At 31.3% G+C, this 5,966-nt stretch overlaps 1 long non-coding RNA gene across 2 annotated transcripts; it reads left to right on the top strand.

Annotated features, from left to right (window-relative positions):
• Positions 1-395: 395 nt before the first annotated feature.
• Positions 396-5,695, top strand: LOC112765591 (uncharacterized). 2 transcript variants are annotated; one of them, XR_003183839.3, is made up of 9 exons: positions 400-871; positions 1,443-1,780; positions 1,998-2,044; positions 2,357-2,428; positions 3,663-3,785; positions 3,889-3,927; positions 4,735-4,927; positions 5,071-5,206; positions 5,319-5,695. It is a non-coding gene; the product is annotated as an uncharacterized lncRNA (long non-coding RNA). The 2 variants fall into 2 exon arrangements; XR_003183838.3 differs by lacking the exon at positions 3,889-3,927 and having other exon boundaries at positions 396-871.
• Positions 5,696-5,966: the final 271 nt, after the last annotated feature.

Genomic DNA, 5,966 nt, shown 5'->3' on the forward strand with positions numbered 1-5,966 from the left:
TTTGATTCTCAAAAAATTTCAGATTGAACACTTTAGTTCCCAACTAAAATTAATTACTTGATTGGTCCGTAACAATTAATTCCGTTAGTCACTTATGTCTTTTACTCCGTTAATTCTAACGGAGGACAAAATAGTTCCTGACAACTCTAACAGGGAACAAAATAATCCCTGATCTCCTCTCACTACAAAAAAATTATGTTTTAGCGACAAACTTTTAATGGCAATAACATAATAGCCACTAATTTCTTAATTTAAATTATGTTTTTGCGACAATTATATATTTGCCATTATTATTATATATTATAGTGGCCATTATTACTATTGCCAGAAAATTATCTTCCTTTTTACTTTTAATTTTAATTTTTCTAAATTATTATAGTGGCAATTGTAGTTATGGCCGCTAAACTCTTATTCTCATTTTTTTTCTTATCTTATCCGTTAGTCAAATAGAAATCACGAAAAGAGAAGAAAGAAAATTTCCCTTTCCACCACGCGCCGCTTCCTTCTTCACCTGCGAGCTTCCCCAAACCCTCTCCATCCCTTGTTTCTCTTCACTTTCTTGCTCTCTCTTTTCTTCATCAATGAAAGATTGATTTCGCTACTGGCCTAGGTTAACTCGTGTAACCATTGCCATCGCCGACCACCACCACCACGACGGTAACCATTGACGATAGCCACCATCCATCATCCTACTCTTTGGACTTCGTTTCCATCCGATCCGCCTCAGATTTGCATCTCTGTCATGGTTTGTTCATCTCAGACGTCGCCAAGGGCTTTTAGCCACCATTGCTGCTTTTATCGCAACACCACACCTCCGTCGCTTGCACCGCCACCGTTCTTTGCATGTAGACGCACAAGATCATCGCCGCCGGTAAGTCTTCTCCGTTTATTTTTTCGATTTTGGTTTGAATATTCAGAAGCATGTGATTCTCTCTCTCTGTTATTACTTTTGCTCTGTTTGCTTGCTTGATCCTAATGAAGCTGGTAGATTAAGCTACTTGCTTGCTCCGTTTATATTTGGATTTTGGTTTAAATGTTTGAAATGCTTTCTGTAGAGTTTCATTAAGATTATGTTTGTATTATTGCTCATAATATTAAAATGTTTGAGAGTCTATTTGCAGTAGTAATTGTTGGCAAGGAGTGAGATGTTGATGCTGCATTTTCTAATTCTGTGGTTTCTAGAATATCATCACTATTGGTTTCATTGTCTTTAAATTACTCAAATAACTATCTTGGGAGAAAATATATTCATAGATTCAGATTATGAACTGCATTTTCAATTAGTAGAAGATTATGAATTATATTTTCAATTTTCATGGTTAATTTTGAGACTAAAACCTGTTTAATCAAACATAAGTGAATATAACAGAGAAAACAATGTCATAAGTGAAGAAATTAAGCAAAAATTGTTTCTTTTTTTTGCCGTTAATTTTTGTTTGTAGGAGGGTTTCTTAGGATTGGGGCTTCTTCTTCACACAGCAAATCAGCTTCAACGAATGGGAAAGAAAAGAGAAACAAAAGAACTTGCTTTGAGTTTTGGGTTTGGAAGGGGATTTGAAAAAAAATAGCCAAATGATAGTTTGCTTCTTAGTTTGTTACATTGTTGGTTTTGAATAATAGTCTTTTAAAAGTGTTGATTACACTATGCATAATATGCTCAAATGTGATTGAGTTGTTGCAGGTTGGGGTTATGGCTTTTGTCACAGGTTGAGCCCTCAGAGATATTTTTGAAATCTATATCGAATGAAGTCACTAGCGTCGAAGTCATTTACCCTTCAAGGTTGGTGCCGCAGCCTTGTTTTGATGCATACTTGCTTGGTTTTGGAATAGTTTAGTAGTTTACTACTCTTAATAGTAGATTCGCCTTCGATAGTTCGATATATATTTATTATGCGGTTGATATGTATGGCAATGTTGAGTTTGATTCTTGTGTCTGAGCCTTTAAAGAGTTGCTTAGAAACCTTCCCTGATATATGACAATTACAATGTTATTGCAGTCTGAATGCACAATTGTTCGCCGAAGATTAGGACATATTGCTCTGAGGTAATTCTCCCTCTAACACTTGTTTAAAAAAAAAACAAATCAGCAAAAGTTGATGGTGTTGGAACAATAATTTAATATGGAATCTGTTAGTGTAGCTTCCAATTTAATTATGTATTTAAATCTTCATTGTCATATGAACTATTGTCTCATTTATAGGAGAATAATTATCCACTGAAAATACTTATATGCTACAGTTTCATTGATTCTATTTTCCTCTACACTAATGGTATGTATGTGCTCGATGGACTTGTGTTTGCTCTTTAATATCTATCTTGGCTTCAATTGATGACCATTCTTAATTGTACATTGTAGGTTTTAACTTTGCCTAATATCACATTCTTCTGGGTTTCATTTTGGGCTTATTCTCATTGGAGAGCCCTTCAGGTTTGTACTACTATTAGATTTGCAATGCACTTGCAGCTTATTATTCTCCCTCTATAATAATCTGTCTATTTTGAAAACAATGTCATAAGTGAAGAAACTTGTTTCTGCTTTTTTTACTATCTTTTTTGCATGATTTGTTTGTATTCTCAATACTTTGGCATGTATCGAAATGGTTGAGCTCACAAATAAATATGAATAGAGTTAATAAAATAATTAATATCATAAGTGGCAACAAGATATTAAGCTAATCTCTCGTTTTTCTTTCTTTGAAAAAAAATACGAATGGATGCAATCATGTAGCTCGTAATTGTACATAATTGATTCTTTATTATTTATGATTTATGAAGGAAGAAAGTCCAAGATGCTGGTTAGTATCTTGCTAAGATAAGACACATTACTGAAAAGAAATTGCAGGTGATCTAATGAACATAAACAAACACTGCAAGGTTATTGTTTATTGACTTCCTCATTTTATAATTTTCCTTTAAATCGTCTATTATTACAAGGTTAGCCTTATGTTGCGTAAACAAGAATCTTTATGTCTATGATATATCCAAGACAGTACCATAGGAGATTTAAAATTTCAAGACAAAAAAAGCTAAGATACACAAACCAAAGCTATTAAACAAAACATTAAAACTATATATAAAATTTAAGCATATAATCAAATCATCTTATAGTTAATTAGTTACACAGAGTTAAGATACATGCATTCAAATTATTCCCAACTTGCGTGGATTGGCTAAGGTTCAAGAATCAATTAGGAATCCGGAACAACGTGTACTATTGTATGTGAAATAGTGGAAAACTTCTAGAATGAATTAACTTTTAAATTTATTATCTACAAATTTATCTAAATACATCAAATTATCTGTGTAAAAAGGAGCAATTCTATTTCAATGTCATTAGTTTGTTGAGTTAGTTTTATATCACTTTTTTTTTATTGTATTCTTGAATAGTTGACTCTAGGTTCTTGTATTAGTTTTTAACTTTTGGCCTTTTATTTCTCTAATGTGCAGTATATAAATAGCACACATGTAAATTCTACTAAGGCCAATTATATTCTGCAGAATCATTTCATTTTACATTCACTGCAAGTTTTCTTTCTTTTTCATTCTTCAATTAGAACCTCTTCTATTTTTACGTTCATTTCTAAAATTTCAATATGGTATTATAGACCTCAGATTCTGAATCCTCCAATCCGGTTTAATATAGCTTTTCTAATGAATTACAGGATATGTAGGTTTAATATAGCTACATTATGAAAAGCTACATAATGCCATTAGCAAACTTAAGCAGCAATTCCCTTCAGCAATGTTTAAGCTTTCCAGATGAAATTGCAGGGACAAAGCCAGAGGTATTTATTGCTTCTCCTAGATTTATAAATCAATGTATACGTATGTTTTTCTTTGTGTTAGCTTGACTTGGATGCTGTGTCCATCAATTTGTTTTACTGTCAGTTAAATGAACCAGATATCACAAGGACATACCTTAGCAATGTATGTATTGCAGAACAGTTGCACAAAATTAATTTACTGTGATTACTAGCTGTGCTTAATCTGTTAAAATGTTAACCGAGTTTTTTCCTATTTATGAATAATAATAATAATAATAATAATTTAATTATTATTATTATTATTATTATTATTATTATTATTATTATTATTATTATTATTATTATTATTATTATTATTATTATGAGTATTTCACTGCTTTTTTTCTTTCTATATAGAATGAAAGAGAAATGTAAGACTCTTAAGTCTTACCTTATCTCTAAGCTATGTCTACAACAATTTGACTTCTTTTTATTATTATTTTAAGTTGAACATCCTAAGAACTTAAAAGAATTGTTAGAACATGGCACTTATCTTATTAATCAATTCAGTAGGAAAAGCAAGAAAAAGTTTCCTTTGTATAGTACGTAGAATATATTGTATTAGAATAATATTAAAAGTGAAGAGTACCTAAATGTTCTCTGTGTCTATCATTTTGCTACTTGCTAGAGACACTTGGCAATAATTCAATTAGATGCTTTTATGAATGAATAATTTCAGTCATCAAAGCTGATAGAGTTTTCAAGATTGATACTACCGATCGATTATGGAAATTTAAGAAAAGTCCATTGATGGGAAACTAATAATAAAAAATTTTGATGATTATTAAAAGAATTGAAAATTGAGTTATGAAAATTAATACTAATCACTTTTTAAAAAATCAAATTATTCAAGCATAGTAAAATTATTGTTACAAATTATAAGAGTTTCTAAAAAAGACCAATTTTATATTTTTGGTTTTTGTTGATGTAGTTCCGATGGCAACTTTGTGCTCGAGTTGGACTTTGAGCCTTTTAACACATCCTTTTCCCGCCCAACACTTAACAAGTCAATTGGGAATGGCGTTGAGTTCTTTAATGGCCACCTTTCCGCTAAGCTTTTCCATGGCAAGGAGAGCATACAGCCATTGCTGAAGTTCCTAAGGCTTCATAGTTACAATGGAAAGGTATGCTCTGTGCATTTCTGACAATAAATTCACAAATTTTTTAACAACAAAAGATGATTGGCACCGTTGGTAAAGCAATGAAATGACCTTGTATCTTAAAAGACGCGAGTTTGATTCCCTTTGCTGAAATGATTATCACTTAGGTGGGACAATAATCTGTAACTACCTCTGAAGACATTCTTTGGAAGGATCCCTATGGTCTTCAATGTGGTGATCCTTTCTCCCCGTGGTTACTTTGCTCAAGACAATGTCTTGGGATACCCTAATACTGGTGGCCAGGTTAGTTGAGAACTCTAGATCACATGATAAAATTCGTAATTCTATTTTCATGTTAACATTTTATTCCTCAATAATGTTAATTGGCATAAACTGTTCTTGATTCTATAATCAGGTTTTTTACATCTTGGATCAAGTTCGTACATTGGAGAATGAGATGCTCAACCGTATCAACAAACAAGGCTTGGACATCACCCCTCGCATTCTCATTGTATCTCCCTATTCCAGATGTAAATATTTAGCTGACTTGTATATAGTGAATCGATTTTCACTAACTTGAGCCTGTGATTGCTTTTAAAATCGATTTTCACCCCGTGATTTTCACTAATATTTAACCTATCATTGGGATTGGTTTATAGCCTAACTTAATGTAACATAGTTATAGACTTGTAGCATTTTTTATTATTTAGATTTGTAACATAATTTATTACTTTTCAAGAGAAATTTGTGTATTAATATTTTGAGTTTAATAAAATATCCATTTTGTAGTAATTAATTTCAGTATATTTATATTATGCATAGTAATAATAATTGTTGGCATAAATAATTGAGATTCTAGAAAAAAAAAGTAGTTTGTTATTTCTAAGCAAACGAGTATAATATAACTAAAACAAGTCTTAAGATTTTAGCGGCAATAGTAATGGTAACTAAAAGTAAATAACATTACAATTTTAGAATTACTTTTAGTAGCCATATAAATTTTCGATAAAATGGGTTTTGGCGGAAATAGTAATGACCGCTAAAAATGAATAACATTGCAATT

This window comes from Arachis hypogaea, chromosome 17 (assembly GCF_003086295.3).
Source record: "Arachis hypogaea cultivar Tifrunner chromosome 17, arahy.Tifrunner.gnm2.J5K5, whole genome shotgun sequence".
Classification (NCBI taxonomy): Eukaryota; Viridiplantae; Streptophyta; class Magnoliopsida; order Fabales; family Fabaceae; genus Arachis; species Arachis hypogaea.